General features: G+C 47.4%; 2 protein-coding genes across 15 annotated transcripts in view; one reads left to right on the plus strand and one right to left on the minus strand.

Moving 5' to 3' along the window:
* The window catches only part of LOC123614968 (uncharacterized), a 501,406-nt gene extending 499,872 nt beyond the window's left edge, over nt 1-1,534 (minus strand). For all 13 annotated transcript variants that reach the window (XR_006722484.2, XR_012499259.1, XR_012499260.1 and 10 more), the window contains exon 1: nt 892-1,534. The gene's annotated coding sequence lies outside the window, so the exon portion shown is untranslated. The remainder of the gene's footprint in view (nt 1-891) is intronic.
* Nucleotides 1,535-1,688: 154 nt separating this feature from the next.
* KLHL29 (kelch like family member 29) overlaps nt 1,689-13,968 on the plus strand; it is a 295,226-nt gene continuing 282,946 nt past the window's right edge. For both annotated transcript variants that reach the window (XM_074341726.1, XM_074341727.1), the window contains exon 1: nt 1,689-1,953. The gene's annotated coding sequence lies outside the window, so the exon portion shown is untranslated. The remainder of the gene's footprint in view (nt 1,954-13,968) is intronic.

Consider the following 13,968-nt stretch of genomic DNA (forward strand, 5'->3'; position numbering starts at 1 on the left):
CAGTAGATTATTATTATTTATTATTTATCAGCCGCTACACTGTACTCTGCTTCCCACAAGATATTAAAGAAGACACAATCCCTGCACCGAGTTTACAGCCAAGGAGAGCAGAGGCCTGGATTCAGACATCAGAGGCGTGAGCTGAGAGAAAGAGATTTACCAACGAGCCCTCCCGCTGCCCTGGCAGATGGGGGCGGGGCCTGGCAAAGCCCGCCCCGGGCTGGCTCCTCCCAGTTCAGACCAAAGAGAGAGCAGCTATGTTACCTTACCACACCCCTCCTCCCCAGTTTCTACCCCGGCCTCAGACCTCAGTGGCTCTGCCAGGGAGAACGGAGTGGGGAGGGGGAGGCTGAAACCTAACAGCCTTACATTCAGGCTTGGGGTGGGGGTGGGGTGGGGGTGGCGGGGGAAAAGTTTATTTCCTCCGAAAGTCAAAACCAGATGAGGGGGAGGTCTGGTAGGAGGGAGAGGTCAGGGAATAAAAAACAGATCCAGAGAATTATCAGAGAAGGGAAGACTGGTGTCGAAATGAAATGTTCTGGCAAAATGGAAAAGCCCTCAATGGGGCTGCCACGGCCTCCAGCCAAACCTTTCCTATTAGGGTTGAAGTTAGGGTCTGTGTAACAGCATGTGGAGACGGAGAAGTGATGGGACTAAGAAAGTCAGTGTAGACAGTGAGAGTCAGTGTGGACATGAAAGGCTGCTGTGGCCTGAGTAGGGGCTGACTAAACAGACAGCAGTCCTGTGGATTCAAGAGGGTCAGTGTAGACAGGAAAGCCCGTGTACCTCGAGGACAGTCGAGCCTGGACAGACTAGAGAGGGTCGTCGGTGGTCAGGGTTTGCAGGGCTAGCCGTGGTTCTTCAGAGATTTGAACAATTCCTGCTCCTTACCGTGGCTGGAGTGTCACAGGGAGGGCGGAAGCTGAAAGACGATTGGACTTTTCGTTCTCAAACTTTTCTGCCAGTTTCCTCAGGTGTTGAGAGCGGACAGGGAGCTCGCCTCAGTCCGGTCGCCCACAACCCTGGGCCGGCGGGGCCCAGAGGCCGGGGCCCAGGAGCCGGGGCCACGCGCCGCGCATCTGCCGGGCGCGGCCGCTGAGCGGGGCGAGCCGGGAGCCACCGCAGGGGGGCGGGGGCGGTGGACGGACGGATGGACACACCCGCGAGCACTCCGCCCCGGGCCCCGCGCGCGGCTGCTGGGGATCCCTCGGGCCCGGGGAGCAGCGCCGGGTGCCCGGCCGGGGGCGCCCCGCCTCCCCCACCCTCCGCCCCCGCCCACTCGGGCGCCCGTGATTGGCTCCGCCCGCCCCTGGCTGCGCGCCGAAGCCCGCCTCCCTCGCAGCTAAAGCAGACGGTACCCGGAGCGGAGCGAGCCAGAAGGGAGCATGGTCCCCGCGCCGCGGCCGCGCCAGCCCCCGCGCCGCCGCCGCCGTTCCCGCCGCCGCAGATCTAACTGCCGCTCCAGCCCCGGCCCCGGCTCCTCAGGGCCCGCCCGCAGCCCCGGCAGCCGCCGCGCCTGAGCGCAGCCCCCGCCCGGAGCCCGAGCCCCAAGCCCGGAGCCAACCCCAGCCCCGCGGCCGCCGCGGCTGCGGAGAGAGGGGGTGGGGGGGCGATGCTGCCAGAGCCGCCGCCGCCGCCGCCGCCTCGGTGAGAGCCGCGCCGCGCCGCGCGTAGCCGCACAGGCTGACAGGCAAAAGGACTGACTTCCCTCTCCCAGGCATCCTCCCTGGGCTGCCGGGAGGCGGCGGCGGAGGAGGAGAAGGAAAGGGGGGTGAAGGCGGAGAGCAGGAACGCGAGAAGGTGGACCTGGATCCGTTTCTCCGGGCCAGGACCCGAGCGGCCCCAGCTACCGCTACCCGCCGGCGCCTTCAGCTATCCATCAGCCCTCCTGCGCCCACCCGCGACCCCAGGCTCTCTGCGCGTCGGGCCGGGGCCGGAGCGGCGCGGCCGGAGGTAAGAGCCAAGCTAGGGCGCCCAGGATGCGGCGCCGGGGACCCCGGGTTCTGGAGGCGGCGTGGGGCCCGGCTGGGTTTGGGAGCGGGGCCCGAGCACCCGGAACGCTGGGCTCGGCTCCCGCGGCGGCGGCGGCAGGAGCCTCCCGCGTCTGGACTCGCAAGGCTGCAGGAGCCCTTGCGCCTGCGCTGCTCCAAGGGGAAAAAAAAACTTCCTGCCCCCGGGTGTGTATGCACCGGGTCTGCCCTGGGCTAATGTCGCCGAGGTACGGGGTGCTGGGGACGAGTGTGACCCCCCCCAGGCCCCCGGACGCTGGGCCCGACAGCATGCGTCCCTCCCCAGGCCACCTCCTCTGAGCGGCCCAGGGCCCCGGCCGGGCTGGGGGCCAGGAGGAGGCACCGGAGGGTTGGACCCTGGGGGCAGCCACGCGCCCGGCCCTTTGGGGAGGTGGGCGCCAGTATGCAGCGGGAAGCCAGGTGGGGGGTTCTGTCCCCTCTAGTCCTCAGACCCCTCATTTGGGGACCGGGTCTCTTCACTCAATCCCAAGTAACTTTCAAGGTAGAGGAGCGTGAAAACCATCGGGAGGAAACCCGTACAGACCTTGCTGTGATCCTCCTTCCCTTAATACCTCATGGGTGCCAGCGTGTTTGGGGTACGGAAAGAAGAGCTTACGAGGATGGTGAAGGGGCGAGGATGTGGTGTCGAGTGGGGAGGGGTTGTTTATGTGTGGGATAGTGTGGACAGGGAGATGTGTAATATGGGAGTGTGGACGCGCGCCCCGACTGCCGCGGGAGGTGCCGGGTGGCAAAGGGCTCACGTCCGGGTCTCTGTGGCCTGGAGCGGGCCGAGAGCTCGAGGGTTATCTGCGGTCGCGGAGCGGGTGCAGGCGCTGGGCAGTGCCGGCCCCGAGCCCCGAGGGAGGGGCGCGCTTGCCCGGGGTCGGGAGAGCAGAGTCGAGAGCAGGGGTAGGTCCGAGGCAGGTCTGGTCTGCGTTGGCCCGGGAATGCGGGGATGCGCTGCCTGCCTGCAGCCAACGGTGATGGGGCCAAAGCGCGAGTCTCGGTTGCCTGGGTCCTCCAGATGAGAAGCTGGTTGTCTTTCTTGCACTCTGGAACCCAATAGTATAAACGGTCAGTTGGCGGGTCCTCCTGCGGGTCCCTAGGGATGCTGACGGGTGAGGAGCCGCCGCCTTTGCCATTCCTGCCGCTCTGCCAACGCTCTCCTCCCTCCCTACGGTGCTTGCGCCGCGGCGCGCCCGGGGCGAATCGTGGACGCAGGTATTTATGTAGCATTAGGCGAGACCTCGGCGCTGGAGGGACCGGACCGCTGAGGACGCCGAGCTGCTGCTGCCCGCGAAACTTCCACCTCGTCAGCTTAGGGACGGTCAGGCTCCACTGCTGCAGGCTCCAGCCTCTCACCAGCCGAGCTACGCTGGGATTCGGACTCCTCTTGCAGTGACTGATCTGTCCTGGTTACAGCTGTATTTACCCTAATTGCAGTCGGTTTAAAGTTGTCTCTCTAGTCGCTACAGCGTTCCTTTTCTTGCCATGTGGTCTTATTTCTCACTCGGCCCTGGGAGGGCAAATTTAAGGAATTATTTCAGTTTAGGATGAATGACAGCAGATTTAATTAGCCCACCTCATTTGTTAATGTTTTTAAAAATTGTATTGGGGACTGTAGAACTACTTTTTCACTCTTTGGGGGAGGATGTGTGGGGATAAACAACTTTATAAATTGTTTATCCCTACTCTTGGCCAAAACATTATCAGATAATACACAGGTGAATCCTTTAAAGGCTGGTTGATATGCGTGTATTTGTGTAGTCACATATTCTAGGCATTTATACAAGTATGGAGCTGAGTGCCACTGGTGATTATAGTCTGCGTCCCACTTGTTCTGAGTGCACCTGGTTTATCATCCTGCTATAAATCAGGGAATGACTGGCATATGTGCCCTTAAACTCTATATGAATTTAATGTCATTTAAATTAGTTTGTCAGCTGATGCATTTAACCAATTTTAATAACTTTTCTGCAGAAGCATCTTATAAACCGTATTTGTCCATGATTAAGAAAAACATTTTCTTCTGTTCAGTCTCTCCATTTCTAGCACACTTAACAGAAATTTATAGGTCTCCAACTTTCATTTGCAAGCAACAATCCAAACGAAATACCTAGAGTTGTACTGAAATAAAATATCCTATGGTAGCCATGGTAACAAATAGATTAAGGGTTATTGGTTTTCATCTGTATGTGATGGGAGGGAGGAATCTAGTGTTGTGTCTTTTTAATTATGCTTCTAATAAGTGGTGGTCATACTTCAGGTACTCAGTGTGGGAGATAAGCGAGACCAAAAATTCAGTTTCGTGAGAGGTTTACTGGAACAAAGACTAGTAGAGCCCAGGAGAATGACTTCTGCTAACTGCAGCTCCTCATATCCAGGAAGCGAATGGATAAAACCGTTTTTGTTTTTCAAGTAGATGAGAATCGAGTTAGTCCCTTTAAGATTAAAATTTTATTATGTTTATAAGCTCTCACCAAAGGAACCTTTAAATCTAGCCCCTGTTTTCTAGGAATAAACATGTTAGAAGTGTGGATGTTGGTGTGGATTGAGTATCACAGTTGTTATCAACACCCTGTCAGTCTAAGTGAGGCATATGATTAGTCTATTCAAATCTTGCCTGTTTCAATATTCATGCATTTCCATGGTGATCCATTCCATTTTTGTTTACTTAGTCAACCTTATAAATCTTTGGCATCAATTTCAGTTGTACCATCTTTTTTTCTTTCATTTATCAATTGATTTGGCTGTAAATCATTCCCAGGTTGAAGGGTTTCTGTCTTTTTTTTTTTTTTCCTTGCTAGTTTCCAGAAGTTTATAGTATTCCTGGTTACACACAGATATAAAAGGGTTAAACTTTTTAATTCAAATAACACCACTGATGCTAATGTAGTTTTTTAGTATCTTATGTGATATGTGTGTGTACATGGGTTTGGTTTTGTTTGTTTGTTTTTTCCCCTTCTTCTAGCAGGCTTATCCTAAAGCTTTCTCTCTTTATGGCCTGGAGATGTCAATCCAACTCAGCCAAATTGACTAAAGTCTTTCCTTTCTTCCTTCCTTTTCTTCTCTCATTCCTTCCTTCCTTTCTTCATTTTTCCCCCTACCCTGTTATGGTTCAAGGATTCTTTATGTCTTCAGCTATATCTGGCTCAAACAGACTTCAGGACTTTGCATATTATAATAGGCTTGTCCTTCTATTAGGATCTTTTCTCTTCCAATAGTAGACAAAGACAGAAGGTTCTGGAGCATCCGAGGATTTTTCCAAGTACAATATACATTTTGTGGCAGCATATAGTGTCTCTAGGATCATTGTAACCTTGTAAGTTCACTGAACAGGCAGTTTTGCTTAAACGCAAGTGATGATTTTGCTCACCCGCTTTCAACTTTGCTTTCTAATGATGCAGTCCCATGCTAATCGCACCCGGTATATTTCAGAAATATCAAGGCGAGCATTAGCACACTACTGACTTATTAGGATCAGGCGAAGTAATTGGAGCACTTAAGTTCAAAGTCAGATGGAGAAACGGAATTATAACCAATCTTGTGATTCTATAATCGGTCAACTAAGTGATTACTTGAGCGTAGGGGGAGGAATAAACATCACGAATAAGAAATCCAGCCTTTGGTTGCGGTGGGTGAGGATAAACCAAGGGAGAAACCACGTAGGATGACTGGAGAATAAGAAAGTTCTTTGTGGACAGATAAATCACATGTAGACCCAAATGTTTAGAAACCAGAAGAATGTAGTTTGTGCAGAAGATGATCATTTATTACTCAGGAAATCAGGATGTCATCTCCTAATATGCAAAAAAAAAATGATCTTAATCGTTTTGGTTAAGAAGAAAAAGTGTGTCGGAATTCTTTACCTGCCTGTTGGATCAAAAAATGCTGAGATCAGGATCACTCTGAAAGCAAACTCTGGTTCTTCCTACCACAGCTACCCACTTGCTTTCCCAAAGTCCTAGGTCAGAAAGGTAGTCTCCTCTTTAAGGAAATCACTGGAATACAGGGAAATCGACACTGCAAAAAAAAAAGAAAAAGAAAAAAAAAAAAGATGAGGTAGGGTGATCCTTGGAAGTAGCAGCACAGTTCCTGGTGAAATGAACTTTATTGTCTTGGGACATATCCACCTTTAAAGTGGGAAAGGGAAGATTTATCATTTCCCATGAGAGAGGATATCTGCATGAAATTCACACGGTTTAAATTTTTGACTCTGCAGCAGCTGATGGTGATTCAAAAGCCAGAAAAGGAACATTGTTGTGGTCAGAGATCAGATTTGGGCCAATAGGTCAGCTCCCCAAACATTTCAAGGCTGCAATTAGCTCCACAACTGTCAATTTTTATAATTATTTTATGGAGTTTTGAAATTTTTAAATCATTGACTCTTTTAAGGATGTGTGTGTACATAAATATAAATACATATATACACATACATACATACAAATATGTTATGTATAATATATGTGTATATACATATATACAAATATGTATTCTGCCACTTTTCTTTCTTTTTTTAAAATTGTGGTAAAAGGAAGCGCGTAACATAAAATTTACCATCCTTACTATTTTTAAGTGTATGGTTCAGGAATGTTAATATTTTATTGTTGTACAGTGGAGATCCAGAACTTTTTTATCATGCAGAAATGAAACTCTATACCCATTAAACATCACACATCCATTTCCCCCTCCCCCGTCACCTGGCACCTACCATTATACTTTCTGTTTCTTTAAATTTGACTACTTCAGATACCTCACATAAGTGAAATCCTACAGTACATGTCTGTGAACATGGGTGAGCAAATATGACTTCGGGATCCAGCTTTCAGTTGTTTTGGAGATATACCCAGAAAAGGGATTGCTGGATTCTTCCACTTTTTCCACCAATGTGTTACACTGATGCTATGTGTAAGAGACGTGGTGAAAATGCAGTCAACAGAATTCAGTCAGATAAAGAATGCAGTGAATGTGACTGACATTTGTTTTTTCCTTTTCTGTGTATACATTCCCTTACAAGTCTCTCCAGTCTCTTACGTTTTGCTTTTAGGACTTGCCTGAGTTGCAGCGATATGGCAGAGTGGGAAAAGGCGTGGTTTTGGTTATCAGAGTTGAAGTCCAGTCCCTGGTGCCAACTAGCTGTTGACCTTGAAAAGATCCTTGATCTCAGTAAAACTCCATTTTCTTTTATGAAAATGGAGGGAGTAATCGTGGCCAAGGTAACTTTGGTAAAACCTGCATGACGTTGTCTGGCCTAGACAAGTGCTCTAGAAAGAAGAGCTTCGGTGAAGTAGCCAATTTAGAAAAGGCAGCAGAACAGCAACCCCTGGAGATTTCAGAACCATAGACACCTACCCTGTTAAATTTGATCATAAATGTTTCCTTGATATGCCAGGGTATATATAAATATATCATATTCTTTGAGTCTCATTATCAGGACTTATTCTGAAAAGCATAAAGATTTGCATCACAATTACAATAGTTAAAAATATTCTTGAGTGGATTTGATATATGAACTTTTAATTCCATTTTTAGTATCATAATTTTAGTGTTGATGTAGATTTTAGAGGTCAGCTAATCTACCTATTATTCAATCACCAAACCTGTATCAAGCCCCAATAATATAATAATAATAGGTTCCAGTTATGGCTGCCCACTATATTCTAGTACTTTACATATATTATCTCTAATCCTCATATCAACGCTGCAAGGTAGGGATTATCCACATTTTACAAATGAAGATGAGGCTCAGAAAGGTAATCAACTGGCCCAAGGCCACAGATCTAGCCACATTGTACATCTAGGCGTAAACCCAGATTCCTCAGCTACCAATCTGTCTTATCTTTTCTTTTCCGTGTTTGTGTGTGTCTGTGTGCATATGTGATAATCCAGACTGGATCTCAATGCATTTGTACCACCTCATGCTGCCCATTATGTTCCAGGTACCGCGTTGTCTCTGCTAATTAACATTTTAAATAAAATAATTCTATTAGCAGAAACGTGAGCTTAAATAGGAATATTCACTGGGTCGGAACAACATTCCTAGCACTTTTGGATTTGCCACCTGCTTCCATTTACTCTGATTCCTGGGAGGCTAACGAGGAAAACTTTTAGGTGCTTAGAATAGTACCTGTTTCCATGTTGAGCCAGTGTAATAAATAAATAGCAAATTGAAGGGTACAGACAATGTAGAAAGGACTAAGGATACGTCCAGAACCACTAAAGACTGATCTGGCCATGTTCACTTGTGAGTGCCAGTGCCTAGCACAAAACTTGATAGTAAAAATGTTTGCCTGGATAAATCTGTGCCCAGAGAAGGTGTCAGGTAATAGACATCAAAGCCTGCTTTTTGGATTTCCCTTTCACTCAGTAGTGGGTAGCTATCTCTTCATGGATTTTCATTGTGTGGAATTTTAGGTGCTATGTTTGGGTGTATATCTATTAAATATGCTTGTTGATGAATTCTAACTAATCTAAGTGGAATCTTCTAGGATTTATGACTTGAGACTTTGAAGACTAATTTTCTTGGAGCTTCTTCATTCCGGTAATAACTTGAATTTATTTGGCACTTTTGAGAGTCGACACAAATGTCTGTCTTAGCCCGTCCTTCACATCACACTTACTTGTGAGGTGTTGTCCTGACTTAGATTTTTAATTTATGGAATTTCATAAAAGCATTTTTTTTAAGGAAATAAAAGCCCCTCTCAATCACAGAGACCACTATGATGGGGCAGTAACACTGTATTTTCCAACTTCTGTTCTAGTTTTATTCTCTAGTTTTATTCTTGTTTTGTTTTGCTTTTTGTTTTTTTGTTTTGTTTTGTTTCGTCTTTGGAGTTGGGCAAAGTGAACAGAACCTGGGGCAGACACCACAAAGATGTGTTTGCTCCCTGTTTTAACTTTTGCCACCCCTCTCAGGCAAGGAATGACTCCTCCAGTTTGGAATTCACTGTGAGAAAGGCATGGTTACGGTGCCTGTGATCAAACTTGTAAGTGAGCACTTGCACAGGAAAAGATGGTGGGTAAGGGGGAGGCTGCAGGGGCCCTGGGTTGGCCGAGCTGCTCCTGGGTGCCTGCCAGCTCCACACCTCCCCCTTCTATCCTCAAGGTAAAATCAGGATCAGGCGGGAGGCTTTCTTTTTCTTCAGGGGTCCCTGCAAAGCTCTTAGGAGCAGGGACAGGGTGGGGACGATGAGGCATGAGAAGAGAGGGGGACTCTCTTTGTCTTGTGGAAAGCAAAAAAAAAAAAAAGCTCTTCAAAGGCTGAGGCCACATTAGAGACCTAACAGTTGCCAGATCATCCCTGTTTTCCTTTTGGATATTTAGCAAATTGAGAAGTGGCGGGGAAAGGTAAAATGTGAATTAAAAAAAAAAAAAGTCAAAAACCTCACCTTTCTCTTTTACCTTCTCTTTTCAAATTTCCAGCTTTAAGCATTTGCTTTCAGATCAAAACCAAAGCTGAACTCAGCCTCCCGAGGAACTTTAATGATATAAATTCATCTCCTGGAGCTTCTAAATGAGTACAGACTCAGTAACCGTTTCCTGAGCAGGTCTAGCGGAGAGAACCGCTCCCTCCGTGTGGCATCTCATTTGTTGCTCCCCTTGGGACGTGGGTAGTGTCATTCCCATTTTGCAGATGAGTTCTAGAGAGACAGAGCATTTGCCTGAGGTCAGGTCAACAAACAGGGGTGGCTGGAGGGGTTTAAGGAGTGCACAAGCCTGGCCTCCAGACAACTGCCAACCTATGAAGAAAGAAGAGAGCCAGTGTTCCCTTTCATATGGAATATAAATTGCTTTATTCAAATAACAGAATAGATACACACTTAGCCACCTTGCTCACTGACTACGACAGTTGACATAATAAATTGAGGTCTAACTAATTTTATTTGGAGGCTTGAAATAAACTCAGAGAAACCAAAACCCCGCTGGTACAATTTCAAACACCATCACACTTAAACTCACTGCCATCCTTGTTTGTAAACTGAACAAAAGTTCAATTCTGAGTTTATCTTGAAGGCTTAGGTCTAACTGACTACTTCTCTTTGTGGTCAGAAGGCTTCTTGGGGTTCCCTGACTTAAATGTATGAGAATTGAACATTTGAGGATTAAGTGGGTTCCTCTTTACAGTGCTTAGAACAGTACCAGGCATATCGTTAACTACTGTCTACATATAAGGGTAGGTTGTACTCTGTTTCATATCACACGAACAAGTGGTTGTTTCTGGATTCATTTTGGGAATCACAGTCTCCTTGAAGGTAGGGACCAGCTTTGTCTTTGAGCCTTGGACCTGGTACATGTTGAGTACTCACTGAGACATGGCCCTGAGCAGGAGAGCTCCCATTCTGACTCAGAAGCCCATGGCATGTGGAGAGCAGGTGAAGTAAGACCAACGAGTGGTCCAGTCCAGGAGGTTCCTGGGAAGTTCTGAAAAATAGAGCACAGGGGAAGAACACAATCGTGAATGCTGCCGCGGACCCCTACGTGATCCTGCCCAGCCACCTGGGTGCTGCTGCCGCTGACCAGGCTGCCCAGTCCAATAGCAAATGATGCTCCTCTAAGCCTGGTCCTCAGATTGGTGCCAGGCCACAGATTGGTTATCAGTCTGTGACAAGAGCAATTGAGAATAAGCATTTAGAAACCTCTGTTGGATTTGGTACTGCCTTGACTGCCAAGAGCGTGATCCCTGGGCTTTGCTCATTGAAGAAGGTGTGCACTAGGTTGGGGCCACATCACCCTCCCACGTCACTTGCTGATAAAGCAGCATTTGATGTGAGCTGTGCTCTAGCCATGCATGGTAGGACCATGCTTTGATTCCTAACAGATTGGAGATACAAATAAAACCCTCAAACCTGGTCTTTCAGCACACAGAAGGGTAGAGTGCCGCGTGGGAGCCGAGATGCAGTTGTCTTGCCGGAGCACATGCAGTGATTTTCTAAAGCTCCGATCTAGAATCCCTCATCAGCGAGGCCAGGCTTGTCACCTTTGGGGCAACAAGCAGATTGAATTTTGGCCAGTCCAGCAGTGTTCACTGCAGCAGGGGCCGCTGCCTGGTTTGTTCTGTCCTGTCCAGAAAACAATTGCCATGTTGGATGGGCTGTGATGGGGGTGCCTGCTCTGTGTTTATGTGCATCCGCAGTCATCTCCCTGAAGCTGAGTCTGAGCTTCCGGTCTTAGTGCAGGAACCTCAGACCCACGTTCGTATGAGGCCATCTTGTTGCAGTGCTGCTGTTTTGACTTCTTGAGCTAAGCGTGTGTTCTTTTGCCATTGAATTAGCTGATTTGTTTGGGGTCGTTTATTTTGCCACTCAGTAGCTTATTTGTTGGATCTAAAGAAATATAAGCTGACCATGCTCTGATTCTGGCTTTCCAAACCCAAAGCAAGGGCCACAGAATTTGGGAAGCATAAGTGGCACGTTTGGAAGCCGGGTTAGTGAGACCTGGAGGCTGTGTACCGCATGTGTGCCGGGCTGCTCCGGCCAGCGTAGAGCCTGCGAGAAGTGGAGTGCTGTAATCTATTCGGTTCATGCTGTTCCAACCAGCTTTAATCATCAGAACTTGAATAATATTCAAACTGTGAAAGGAACATATTTCTTGCTGAAACCTAGGTATGCCAAGTAGAAGCTCTGAAGCTTCTCAACCTACCGATCTATGGCAACACATTGCAAAAAAAAAAAAAAAAAAAAAGGAGCACCTGGATTGCTTCATGCATCGTGGGGAAGCTGCCTTTTTCCACAATCAAATGGCACTAAGATCTAAAATTTCCTCTTTTCCCCCCAAGGAGAAAAATGATTTTTATGGAAACCAGGCTTCATGGAAGTCATTTTTTTCCCCTCCATGAAGTCACCACCTCTCTTGTAACTGAAGGGACATTTTTCCGCTGGCTCTGGGTATCTAACAGGGTCTGCTCTGCCACCCCTGGGGGAGAGGTCTGGCGGTGCAGGGGCTGTCTGGAGGGAGGGGATATGGGCTGTGTGACCTGTGAGACATCAGTGACTGGTGCCTGGGACATAAGGAGAAGGTCGCAGGCTGCAATAGAGAGACTAAGAGGAAAACAGCTCAGGCTACCACATGGCTGAGATAAAGCCACACAACCCGTCATCCTGCAGCCAGGACTCCAGCCCTGGGTTTCCATGTGGGGCTGTGATGACAGCCCCTGCCTCTCCCCACTCTCCGTCCCTCACATCCCCCGGTGAAGAGGGCATGCCAGAGCCACCGCCCTGGGCAGGTTCCCCCCTAGGAATGTAAAGCTTCTCTCCTAGATTCTGCAGAAACCAGAAAAAGCCATCTTTGTTGATGAGGACTCCTGGGGAGGCTGCAGGGGTGGGGTGGGCACTCACTGAACTGTGAAGTCACAGCTTAAGAGCAGGAACTGTCAGCTGTTTTTATTCCAGGTGTGCCTCTCAGGATGTCTGGCCTTCACAGACATTCTTTGGTATCTGGCATAGGCACCTAGGCCAGGTGTAGTCTCCCTTGGTCCTAGGGAAAGGAGGAGGCAGTTGGCTGTCTGACTCTTGGCTCCCATGCTCCATGTGACCAGGGGTCCACTAGGGGTAAGGATGGGGACATGAGATCAATATCTAGGGACTGAGCTTGTGACAGTGGGGAGGACAAAACAGAGTTACAATTAGAACTTGTTTGCTTTCAGCCCAACAACGAAAAGACAGCTCGATTAAAAACATGGGCAAAGGACTTGAGCAGATATTTCTCTGAAGAACATATAGCAGTAGCCAACAAGCACATGAAAAGATGCTCAACATCACTAATCATTAGGATAATGCAAATTAAAACCGTGGTGAGATACCACTTCACGTTCGTTAGGATGACTGTTACTTAAAAAGAAAAGAAAAAGTGTTGGTGAAGATGTGGAGAAATTGAAACCCTTATGCACTGCTCTCATGGCAATATAAAATGATCTGACCACCAAGGAAAACAGTATGGAGGTTCCTCAAAAATTAAACATGCAATTATCATATAATCATCTAATTCTGCTTCTGGATATATACCCAAAAGAAGTGAAAACAAGGACACAAGGACTCAAATAGGTATTTATACACCCACGTTCACAGCAGCATTATTCACAAAAGGCAAAAGGTGGAAGCAACCCAAGTATTCATCAATGGGTGATGGATAAATAAAATATGTTATGTACATACAATGGAATATTACTCAGCCTTAAAAAGAAAGGAAGTTCTGACACATACTAGAGCAGGAAGGAACCTTGAAGGCATTATGCCAAGCGAAATAAGCCAGTCATAAAAGGACAAACATTGTGTGATTCCACACATATGAGGTACCTAGAATAGCCAAGTTTATAGAGACAGAAAGTAGAATGGTGCTTTCCAGGGGCTGGGAGAGAGGGGAGTGGGGAGTCATCGTTCAGTGGGTACAGTTTTAGTGGAGGAAGATGAAAAAGTTCTGGAAATGGATGATAGTAATGTTTATACAACAATATGAATGTACTTAATGCTACTGAACAGTACACTTAACTGATTAAAATGGTATATTTTATGTTATATATTTTTACCACAATAAAAAAAAATAGACTTCTAAGCATATTCCAAACTGGTTCTCCTAATAAATTCTTTCAACAATTTGCTTAGAGGGAAAAAGTCATTTACTAACAGTTCAACAATCTGAGCATTTGCTGTGTATCTTGCCCTGTGCTGGGCATTGTATTTATTTATTTCACTTGAGGGATAATAGCTGAGGCAGTACAGAGAAAATAAAATCCACAGATCTTAAGTGTTTAGTTCACTGAGTTGCGATAACTATATACACCTGTGTAGCCACCATCCAAAACAAGATGTAAAACGTTTTCATCACCCCCAGAAAGTTCCTGTGTGCCTCCTCCAAGCAATCCTGCTTCTTTCCCCAACCATTTTCTGCTACCAGTCACCATAGATGAGATTTGCCTGCTGTTGGCTTTCTTATGAACGGAAACATGTGGTGTGTACTCTGGTGC

The sequence above is a fragment of the Camelus bactrianus genome, chromosome 15, assembly GCF_048773025.1.
Source record: "Camelus bactrianus isolate YW-2024 breed Bactrian camel chromosome 15, ASM4877302v1, whole genome shotgun sequence".
NCBI classification, from domain to species: domain Eukaryota; kingdom Metazoa; phylum Chordata; class Mammalia; order Artiodactyla; family Camelidae; genus Camelus; species Camelus bactrianus.